The sequence below is a fragment of the Peromyscus californicus genome, unplaced genomic scaffold (genome assembly GCF_007827085.1).
Source record: "Peromyscus californicus insignis strain IS unplaced genomic scaffold, ASM782708v3 Scaffold_9__1_contigs__length_137607984, whole genome shotgun sequence".
In the NCBI taxonomy this organism is placed as follows: Eukaryota; Metazoa; Chordata; class Mammalia; order Rodentia; family Cricetidae; genus Peromyscus; species Peromyscus californicus.
Genome location: NW_026294617.1, coordinates 93,257,681 through 93,270,176, shown reverse-complemented (window position 1 = coordinate 93,270,176; position 12,496 = coordinate 93,257,681).

Here is a 12,496-nt window from a genome sequence, read left to right as displayed (position 1 = left end):
AATAGCTATTCAATTGAAGGCAGTTTTCAGCTCAAATTGTATGCCTACTTCCTGAAAGTTTTGTAACTTTGATGAAGGTTGCTTACCCTCTCTGAGCCCACTGGGGAATAGTATCAATCTCAACTCACTGAGTTGTGAAAAAATGAGAAAATTAGGGCAAGAATAGAATGTCAGTGAAGAGGTCATTTTAAAGAAGATAATAATGGATTGGTTACTGCTGTGACCAGGAAGAACGGTTTATTTTTGCTCACAGTTTCAGAAGGTTCATGGCAAGAGCATGTGACAATAGTTTCTCACATCATGTAAACCTAGGAAGCAGAAGGTGCCAGCAGGTGGTCACGGGCTGAGCCCACCCCTGGCGACATACTTACATGAGATATCTCCACACCTTAGATTCCACAGCCTATCAAAAACAGTACCACTGTGTGGGGAACGAGCACTCAGCAGATGACCCTGCAGGTGACAGTTTAGATTCAAACCATAAACCATAACACACACACCTTTTGGGCACACATGGACTAGTACAGTGACCAGCTGTGGAGTCCAGTAGGCCCGATGAACTGTGTGACTTCTGGCAAGTTCCTTAATGACTTTGAATCTGTTTACTCTGATCACCATGGAGACTAAATAAAAGTGCCATGTTTATGATGTGAATACTTGTTTTCAGTGGCCACTTATTCTTTTTTTTTTTTTTTTTTTTTTTGGTTTTTCGAGACAGGGTTTCTCTGTGTAGCTTTGCGCCTTTCCTGGGACTCACTTGGTAGCCCAGGCTGGCCTCGAACTCACAGACATCCGCCTGGCTCTGCCTCCCGAGTGCTGGGATTAAAGGTGTGTGCCACCACCGCCCGGCGAGTGTGGCCACTTATTCTTAACGTGGGAGAATGAATATGATGAAATTAAGAATAAAGTTCTCCAGCTTGCTCCTTTTGGCATCCGTGCTTTTGAGGATAGCAACAGTGATGCTAACTAAGAATGCCCGGTCTGGTCACAGTTTGTCAAAGTCATGAGACTTCAGATCACTGTGTTTGTTTTGAAGACCCAGTGTCTCCCGACTAATAAATACACCTACCTCCTTGCCTAGAGATGTTCTCAAAGTAATAGAGAGTTTCGAAAAGTGCTGATGAATATCTCCAGCTACTACTCAAATCCAGCAGCACTCAGGAACGGGCTGGAGTCACCTGCTGGTTTCTTCCCTTTTCAACTCTCTCCCTCAAAACGGCAAAGCTGTGCACTGTGTTGTGATAGAAGCTGTGTGTCTCATTTGTGTTGCACCAGTTAGAGGTCTCCCAGGGTTGTGTTGCTGATAGCTACATACTACCGAGTTCCAGTGGAAATCCCTCCTGCTTCTCCCTGACCCAAACAGGCTCCTAGGAAACACGCCCAAGTGACTCGGGGCTGAATGACCTCAGGCTCACCCCTCTCTCCTGACAACCAAGGCTTTGGTGTGTCATCATGTGATATCCGACTCTTCCCCCAGTTTAGCTCTTGGCTAGGATCTTTTCAGCACCTTGATGGAAATAGATTTGCCTGAGTCTGTTCAGCATGCTTCAACTGCGTGAGTGGATTCTCTTAGCCTCACGCTGAGCTGGCCACTCATGCATATATGTGAAGCCAGGTGGACCACTGCCATGTGTAAGCCCCATACATGATGTTGTGTTGAAAACTGTCACCAGCAGCTTATATGACAGATTCCTCCAATTTAAAATTTCCTTTCTTCTATTCATAGTGGCCCACACCTTCAATCCCAGGACTCAGGAGGCAGGTGCAGGTGGATCTTTGTGAGTTCCAGTTCAGTTTGATCTAGTAGCAAGTACCAGGACAGCTAGGGGTATATTGCAAGACCTTTTCACAAAAATAATTAATTTGATTTATAAAGGTTCCTTTCTGTCTTGGTGCCTGTTCTGTATTGAATGCTTTTGAATCATTACTGTCAGAAAGTTTGGTTGACTTTGGTTTTGCATGACATAATAGGGCAGCATGTCCTGGACATTTGATTTACTTTTATATTTGATAGGAATCAGGTCAGAAAAAATGGACTCAGAATGTCTCACATCCGGGCCAATTCACCCACTATTGTTTTAAGATCTGTTTTTAAAACAAATTGTTGATGAATTTTCTTTCAGTTTTCATGAAATGTATAAATCTTTAAGCTTGGTGAATTTGATAAACCATGGTGATTTCCCAAGGAAAATGAGAATGTTTGATGCTACAGAAACTTTTTAAGGTGTTTGATCTTCCTTTAAGGAACTCTTCAAGCAGAACATGTTTGCCAAACTTTCACTTAGCCAATATTGCCACTGCCATGAACTATCTCATTTCCTGCAGAAAACATTAAAGGGAATTTTCTGCTGCTTTTAGTAGGCAAAATCTAACAAAAAGCAGGTCCTAGTATAATAAGCCTTTGGGTGTTACTTTTTCCTGTGTTAGTATAAACAGTCCCACTTACAAACATTAAATCAAGCTATTAATACCAATGGAATGTAAAACTAACAGCAATAATTTGTTACTTTTGTCTTGACTTTTTTCTAAGCTTGTTTACTGATTACAAATTTTATTGCAAATGAAAGCCTAAATAATAGAATATTTGGACTGAAAGAAAGTTTATTTAACCTAATCACCTTTTCCTTTTCTTTTGTAGAGCTAGGAACTGGGTTTTGCACATGGTAGGCAAGCACCCTACCACTGAGATACACGCCCAGCCCTAACCAAACCATTTTAGCATACATACTAACATGCTAGCCAGAGGTATTTCATCATTTACTCAAAGACATTGTCTTAGTCCATTTGGAATGCTATAATAAAATACCATGGACAGGCTGGTTTAAACCAGAAACAGTTCTTTCTCACAGTTCTGGAAGTTAGGGAGTTTAACTTCTGTTGAATTTATATGTAACAAGGGTTTACTTTGTGTTTCACAGACTGCAGTCTTCCTGGTGTCCTCAAATGGAAGAAACAGCAAGGGAACCCCCTTCCCAGGTCTCTTATTCCATTCATGAAGGCTCCACCCTCATGGCCCTCACCTCCCCAAAACCATACTTGCCAATACCTGCTGTGGAATGGTCTGTATGTCAAATGTGTTGCTGATTGGTCAATAAATAAATCACTGATTGGCCCGTGGCCAGGCAGGAAGTATAGGCGGGATAAGGAGAGAACAGGAAGCTGGGTGAGGGAGACACTGCTAGCCGCCATCAGGACAAGGAAGATGTAAAGTACCGGTAAGCCACAAGCCACGAAGCCTGCCATGGCCATACAGTTTGTAACCAATATAAGTCTCTGTGTTTACTTGATCAGGTCTGAGAGGCTGTGGGACTGGCGGGTGAGAGAGATTTGTCCTGACTGTGGGCCAGGCAGGAAAACTCAAGCTACAAATACCATCACTTTTGAGTTTGAGATCTCAATATATCAATCTTTGGGAGAGAGACTAAATGTTCATTTCTAAAAGACACAAAGTTGGTTAGTGAAAGAGTCAATTCATGGTAGTTTACATGTGTTATATGAAAACAACTTTTTTTAAAATAAGCATTCATTTATATCATGAATACTTATGCTCAGCTAGAATGCCAGCAAGAGTTAAGCTAACCATTCCTCACATACTGTGAGTATGTACTAAGAGTTAAGCTAACCATTCCTCACATACTGTGAGTATGTACTGAGTTAAGCTAACCGTTCCTCACATACTATGAGTGTGTGCTAAGGCTCATTCAACTCTGTCACCATTCTGTAACAGCTGCACACATCTTCTACTGCTAAAGATACGCTAAAAAAGGGAAAGAGAGAAGTGTTTCAAAGTAAAATACTAAAGCCTAAATTTATGAGAAAAGTAATGTTAATCTGTTTACCATTTTCACCCAAAAGGACATTGTATTTTTAGAGACTCTCAATGTCCCACTGTTGGCTTTATGACTTTAGTATTTCACACTGTTGCACTAAGAACATGTAAATTTCAACTTTGTTTTTTTTTTCTCTTTGCTCTTATGGGGGGGGGGGAGCGCCACCCAGCTCCCAAATAAATACAGGGAGACTTACTCTTTCTTATGAATGGCCGGTCTTAGCTTGGCTTGTTTCTAGCCAGCTTTTCTTAACTTCAATGATCCTGTCTACCTTTTGCCTCCAGGCTTTTATCTTTCTCTATTCTATATACCTTTCTTTACTTCTTACTCCATGGCTGGCTGTGTAGCTGAGTGGCTAGCCCCTGGTCTCCTCTTTCCTTCTCCTTTTCTTGCTCCCTCCTTCTCTTTTTCTCCTCCTATTTATTCTCTCTGTCTGCCAGCCCTGCCTATCCCTCTCCTGCCTAGCTATTGATCATTCAGCTCTTTATTAGACCAATCAGGTGTTTTAGGCAGGCAATGTAACACAGCTTTACAGAGTTAAACAAGTGCAACATAAAAGTATGTAACACATCTTTGCATCATCAAACAAATGTTCCACAGCATAAACAAATGTAACACATCTTCAACTAATATTCCACAGCACAACTTCATGTTGACATGACATGTTCCAAAGCAACAAAAGCATCAGCCCCAAATGAAATGTAGATATTCATCTGAAACCTGAAACAATCCAGGGTTATGGTATGTAAGGGGCTTCACGGGGGGTAAAGGAAGGACTGTGTGTACTGGCAATGTACTGGCACATATTTAAAGACTCGGTTCTTCAGGATGAACCATAAATCTCCCCTTGATAGCCCTACCTTAGTGGTATTGGGCATTTCTTTTGTGTTCAATCCTTACTTATATCAGACATCTACTGGGCACTGCTTCAAATGCTTTCAAGCTCTTGTTAACCCAGCCAGCACTGTAGTTACATAACAGTTGCTTTAGTCATTCCTGCTAGACTAATAGTTCCTCTCTCCGTGCCTCTGACTTCCTCCTTTGCTGGGAGTTTCTCTGATATCTGCAGGTACAGGACATCCATGGAAACCTGCTTCATATTTATATCTGTTAAGGTTCAATAAGAGTAGCAGGGTCATTCCTATGATCGTCTTATATTTATAAGGATTACAAATATATCTTATATGAATTTGGCCTTATAAAATCCTTATATCTTATATGGATTTGGTCTTATAAAACTGATGCAGGCTAGACTACCAGTGTATGGCTCTGGTTTGTTTTATTAGTTTTCCTTCTTTATTAGTCTATAATCTCATCAAAGGTAAGACCTTGGATAGGTGCTGGATGTACTTATTTATATGTCTACCCATAAGAAAGGTATCCTGTAAACACATACTTGTTAACTAAATGCATTAAAATGTTTGAGTGAATCAGCTCATCTAAAAGCTATTATTAAGACTAAAATGCACACTAACCTAAAGGTTTATTAATGATATTTTCTTTAAGAGTAAGAACTAGAACTGCCCTCCCTCAACCTTTTAAGAAATAGTCTCAGAAAATACAATATGGTGAAATATTTTGCAGTTTTAAAAAGTCTCTTCTTAATAAAGGAATTAAAAATCTATGTAAGTAGCATGAGATTTTTAGGGTTGTATATAAGATGAAAATTTGTACTAATTTTCCATATGGATACACATACCAGACTGGTGTAGTAGAGAAAAATTACTAAACTGTAGATAAAGGCTCACTGGCCAGGAAAGAGACTCAGAACTGCAGACAACCCAAAGAAGTCATGATTTCATGCCCTCTTCTTTTCAAAAGGCCCATCCTCATCTTACTTAAGAAGGAAGCTGAAAGTGGTGGCACTATGATGAACTTCTTGAACTGTTCAAAAAAAAAAGCTTCATCCCAGAAAGAAGGGTGGTGCTGTGCCATTCTCCAGAGTGTAGGTGGAGTTTTCCCATCCCAGGAGCCACTTCCAAATTACCACACTCGGGCTTAGATTACTTATATATGCTCGGCCAATAGCTCAGGTTTATTACTAGCTGGCTCTTACATTTTAACCTGTATTCCTTATTTACGCTCTGCCATGTGGTGGCACTTTTATTAGCGTGGCACTTTCATCTCCTGCTTCCTCTGCATCTGGCTGGCAACTCCTCTGACTCTGCTCTTCCTCCTCCCAGAGTCCTCGTGTCTGGCTGTCCCACCTATACTTCCTGCCCAGCTACCGGCCTGTCAGCTTTTTATTAACCAGTGAGAGCAATACATATTTACAGTGTACAGAAGGATTATTCCACAGCATTTACCCCTTTTTGACTAATTGAAAAGGAAGGTGTTTTTAACATAGTAAAACTATATATATAACAGAACAGTTATTAAGTAAGAATTACACTTAAAGTATCCAGTCTATTTGTATTTGACAAAATTAGAGAAAATACTCTATTATGTATCTTATCTTTGTGAGTCCAAAGTTTTGTACCTAATTTACCTTTTACCATAACTGAGAAAAACTATAACTATCTAGTCTTCAAAGACCCCAGAAGGATGAAATGTTACCTAATGACAGGGACATCTTGCTGCCTAGACAGTCACCCAAAGTTTCTTTGTAATGTTGCGGCACCCAACTCTGGCCTACAGGCCTAGCATATCTGACAGACTCTTTTGTGAAGCAGGGAATTCTGAAGGACTTTCCTACCTTGTCTTGGGAAAGTTCAGCAGTCACCTTTCTTGCATTGTGCTGGTTCAGTTTGGACAGTATAATGTCAGCAATTGAAGCAAGGACAGTTTCTTTGCCCACATGACTAGCTTTTGCCATAAAGAAAGCAAACTTTGCCGGGCGGTGGTGGCGCACGCCTTTAATCCCAGCACTCGGGAGGCAGAGCCAGGCGGATCTCTGTGAGTTCGAGGCCAGCCTGTACTACCAAGTGAGTTCCAGGAAAGGTGCAAAGCTACACAGAGAAAGCCTGTCTCGAAAAACCAAAAAAAAAAAGAAAGCAAACTTCATACGGAGTTTCTTTGGTGCCCATCATCTTCTGCGGAGTAGATTGGTGCTGCCAGGAGCAGGCATGTCTCACTGTCATGAAAAGCCTTAGATTATTAAACATATTAAATGTCATATTCTGTAGGTCTTTAAGTTATTTGAAGACCATCTATCTTTTGTTTATGACCTTGAAAACATATCTAACATGAATATGTTTGAGTATTATAGATGACTATTAATCTGTACTTTTTAATTATACATGACATTTTTGAATGAGCTACATAAACACAATACTTTAAACAAGAGTAGAAATATACATACAGTATAACAAAATTAACTTTAAATTTGTATCAATAAACTAAAATCCATACCAATATAAAATATTTAATATTAATCGTTTTTTGGTTTAAAGTGGATTCAATAATCTACCCTCTTATCCTATCATTTCTATATCCTCCCATTTTCTTTTCAGAAAGAAATCCTTGAATCTAATCTCCTTTGTTCAGCTTTTTTTTCCCTGACCATTACCAATAACAACTTATAATCAACCCTCCCCTTAAATGATAATAAATATCTATAACGTATTTTTTGGGGAATATGGGCATAGTTCTCTAGACTACTTCCTGTTGATTAGAGGCCTTGGTAATCTTTGGGGGACCCTGAGAAAATTTAGGATTATGGTCAAGTGCTGACTATGAGGCTGGATCATCTCAGCTAGCAAACTTGAAGCTGTCCTGGATGCAGAGTTCTAAGAACACTGGAACACCAGGGTCTGTGGTATTTTCAGCATAGAGGTGTGTAGCAAAAAGATGAGGCCCTGGTTAAGGTCAGATCTATTATTCCAGTCACCCCATGTCTGTCCCAGCTGATTCATCTGCTCTGAATGACGATGCATGTGATACAACTGTTTCTTGAGTGAATGCAGAGATTTAGGTACAAGCAACCTGACTCTAAAGCCTTTCCTCATAGAAGGTTATTGTGTTTTATATCTGAAACAACTCCTCAAAAGCTGGTGTGTTGAAGACTTGATCCCCAGTGCAGTGATTTACAGGGATTTGGGTGGATCATGAGGACTCTCACTTCATCCGTTGGTTAATCATTGATTGATGGCTTTATAATTTGGTGGGCTGCAGGGAAATGATGGAGGTTGGGAAGTGAGACCTTCTCTTGCCTGCCTGCCTGCCTGCCTACCTACCTTCCCTCAATCCTTCCTTCTTTTCTTTTCTTTTTCTGTAATAAAACACTCTCCAGTAGAAACAAGACGACAGAGAGAAAGAAAGGGCTTATAGCACCAGGTCATAGTCCACCACTGAGGAGCATCAATGGAGAAAGTGATGCAAGAACTTGAACCGGAAGCCGTGGACGAGTGCTGCCGGCTGACTCATCTGTAGGCTTATGCTTCCCTAGACTTTTTATACAGTCCGGAACAACCTGCCCAGGGGCTGGTGCCACCCACAGTGGGCTGGGTCCTCCTAACCAGTTAACAGTTAAGACAGTCCCCCAGAGGCCAATCTGATCTGGGCAAACCTCCGTTGAGACTCCCTTCTCAGACGACTCTAGACTGTGAAAAGCTGATAATTAGAGCTAAAATCGACCTCATTGAAAAGAATGGATTCTTGGGGACTAAATCTTGTCTCTTCTTCTTCCTAACCTTGCTCACCTTCCTGGCTTCCATGGGATGCTTTCCTCCATCACACTCTTCTTCTGTGACGTTCTGTCTCACCATAGATCACCTCAGAAACGAAGAAGCCAAGACACCACAAACCAAAACCTCTACTACTGTGAGACAAAAGAAATCTTCCTTTCTTTCCATTGTTCTTCTCAGGCATTGTGTCATAGTGATACAGAACTAAAACAGTGTCATTGGTTTTTAATATTGAAATCTTATAACACAAGTAAACATATCCTTTGTCATAAAATACCTGTGTGTGTATCAACAAGAATGAATAGGCATTAGCTGATCATATTTGGAAAAGTTTAGACCTCTATTTCCTCAAAATTGTTTCTTGTCCATTAATCTGTCTTTTATCTTTTCTCTTTTTGAGAATCTAATTGTGTATATGTTACATTAACTTATTTAGTTATTTATGCTTAATTATACTTTTTAATATATATTTTCCTATATTATCCTTAATATCCTGTAATTTCTCATGATTTATTTTTTAAATAAATTTTTTTATTTTTTTGTTTTTCAAGACAGGGTTTCTCCATGTAGTTTTGGTGCCTGTTCTGGATCTCGCTCTGTAGACCAGGCTGGCCTCGGACTCACAGAGATCGGCCTGGCTCTGCCTCCCATGCACCTCTACCGCCCAGTTTTTTAAATGATTTTATATTTTGGTTTACATTTTTAATTGTATTCATTTTTAGGGGGGCCACATGCATGGCATAGTGTGCATGTGCAGGTCAGAGGTCAACTTTAGACTTGCCAGCAAATGCCTTGACTTACTGAGCCATCTCAGTAATCTGGGTTTTATTATTATTATTATTATTATTATTATTTATTAATTCAATTTATTCATTTATTTTTACACCCCAACTGTAGTTTCCCCTCCCTCCTCTTCTCCTATTTTCCCCCAACCCCCATCCACTCCTCCTCTGTTTCTGTTCAGAAAGGGGCAGGCCTCCCATGGGTGTCAAGCTGCTGTAGGACTAAGCTCTTCCCCTTGTATTAAGGCTGGACAAGGCAACTCAGTATGAGGAATAGGTTTCCAAAAGCCAGCCAAAGCATTAAGGACAGCTCCTGCTCCCACTGTTAGGAGTCCCACAAGTAGACCATGTTATACAACTGTTAGCATATTTAGAGGGCCTAAGTCAGTCCCATGCAGGCTCCCTGGTTGTTGACCCAGACTCTGTGAGTTTCTATGAGCCAGGTTAGTGTTTCTGTGGTTGCCTTGTGATGTTCTTGATGCCCGTGGCTCATACAATCCTTCCTCCATCTCTTCATCAGGATTCCCTGAGCTCAGCCCAATGCTTGGCTGTGGGTCTGATGACAGTTGGGGTAGTCACCAATCTGTGAGTATAGCAGGTATCCTTAGGCATCATTATGTTGACTTTTTTCCCCCCTCCTATTGCGTTTGGTTTTTTCCTAGGTCTCTGGGCCATTCAGACCTATTTTGGTTTTAATCCAGACAGTTTTTATTGACTTGTTCGTAAATTCACCAATCCTTTTTTTCCCCTAGTGATCAATCTATTCTTAAACATGCTGAGTGTGATTTTTTACTTCAAATATTATACTTGTCCATTTTAAAACATTGAAGGGTTTGTTTTGATTTTGAATTCACTTATGATTAGTCCAACATTCTCTTACATTTTTTAATTAGATCAAGTTAACCTGAGGGTCAATTGTGTTTCCTTTTAAGATATTTTTAGTTCATGTTTTATGATTAATAGATTAGGGCTTACAATCTAATTGCCACAGGAGTGCAAAAGACTACAACCCCTCTCCATTCTTTTTGAACTCTAAGGAAGCTTGCTGTGCAGTTAGAAATTTGCCTCTAACTTTTTTTTTCTGCAAATAAAAGTATTTATTTATTTATTTAAATTATTTTTTAGTTTTATAATTTAATTTAATTTTACATATCAGCCATGGATTTCCCTGTCCTCCCTCCTCCCACCCCACCCCCCACCCCCACCCCCCGCCCTTCCCCCAATCCACCCCCCCATTCCCATCTCCTCCAGGGCAAGGACTCCCCTGGGGATTCAGCTCAGCCTGGTAGATTCAGTAGAGGCAAGTCCAGTACCCTCCTCCCTTCACCCAGGCTGAGCAAAGTGTCCTTGCATAGGCCCCAGGCTCCAAAAAGCCAACTCATGCACTGAGGACAGGTCCCGGTCCCACTGCCTGGGGGCCTCCCAAACAGTTCAAGCTAATTGACTGTCTCATTTATCCAGAGGGCCTGATCCAGTTGGGGGCTCCTCAGCTATTGGTTCATAGTTCTTGTGTTTCCACTAGTTTGGCTATTTGTCCCTGTGCTTTTTCCAATCATGGTCTCAACATGTCTCGCTCATACAATCCCTCCTCTCTCTCTCTTACCGATTGGACTCCTGGAGCTCCACCTGGGGCCTGGCTGTGGATCTCTGCATCCACTTCCATCAGTCATTGGATGAGAGTTCTACCACGACAGTTAGGGTGTTTGGCCATCCGATCACCAGAGTAGGTCAGTTCGGGCTTTCTCTCGACCATTGCCAGTAGTCTATTGTGGAGGCATCTTTGTGGATTTCTGGGGACCTCTCTAGCACTTTGCCTCTAACTTTTATTTAGTATTTGAGGCTTTTCTAAATATCATTCTGTTTTTGTCAATGACAGTTATCAGCTAACATGCCTAGTTCAGTCTCTGCAACAACGAAAGACTAGTTCTTTCATCAATTTATTCATATGCAAAGGGTGTCTGTCTTTCCGTCCTGGGAGAAAAAGCAGCCAAGGCTCTTTGTTGGAACATAAAAAGCTCACTCTCTTGCACAATTTAGTTCCTCAAAATCTTCTCTGGGTAACCGGTCTGAATCTCAGGGAAGAAAGACTCCATAGTTCCAGCTACAGTCCACCATTGGGAGGAAATCACAGTGGCAGGAACTCAGGAGAGCTGTTCACAGCATATCCACAGTCAAGTGTGCTCAGCACCCTCTTTTCTTTTACAGCCCTGGATTCCTTGTCCAAGGAAATGTGCTGAGCATGGTGGACTGGGTCTTCCCACATTAATTAGACTGGGTCTTCCCACATTAATTAGCACAAGACAGACAATTAACTATGTCTGTACATGCATACAGGCCAAGCTGATTGGGACAGTTCCTCACTGAGACTCTCTTCGCAGATGATTCTAGATTCCATCAAGCTGACAACTAAAACTATCACCTGACTTATTTTTTTTTCCTCCCTGGTCCCTTTGCTCTGTCTCTTTTTGGAGTCGGCTATGACCTTGAGGTTTATATTTATGTGAAGCCTTATATTAATGTGACTTCAAAATCCACAGGATATATTTTGATTTTGAAATTCAGAAAAATGATATCTCACAATATGAACTGCTGTCAGTATTCCTTCACTTTAAATAGACTCTCCAAATAAGGGCTCTTGTCTATTTCATTCACAGATGTATCTGAATTGATAATTAGCATTAATTCATGATAGGAGGCACACATATTTGTTACCTGAATGGATGGGAGTGAAATCTTCTAGATAACTTATTCTTCTCACACATGAAGCTCAGAAATTTGGTTGAGCATGAAGGTCAGATGCTTTTGGGGGTGCTTCCTAGTCTTTCTAATGTAGCCATTTCCCTGTCTTTAAATAAAACTAAGCTGTAATAAGTAAGCCCAGTTTAGTAATGTGAAATGTCTTCCTGCTTATCTTTCTGTGTGATTATACTGTGCCTAAGCCAGAAATAGCTTCTCAAAGCAATGAATTTTGCCCGTCACAGAAGCACAAAGATAAGACAAAAGTGATTTTCTTTTATCTATTGCTGACTTTTAACCTGTTCTAGGTAGAGAATTCTTGTTTAACCCAACAAGAGCTCAGAGATGCAGATGTCTGACTAAGCATTAAAAATATTAATATATACAATATCTATACCATCTTTTGATATCCTCATTAACATATTATATACATTATTTTTTTCAAACCAAAGTTCTCTGTGTAGCTCAGAGGGACCTCAGACTTCCAATGTAGCCCAGGCTGCACTTGAATCTAAACTGACTT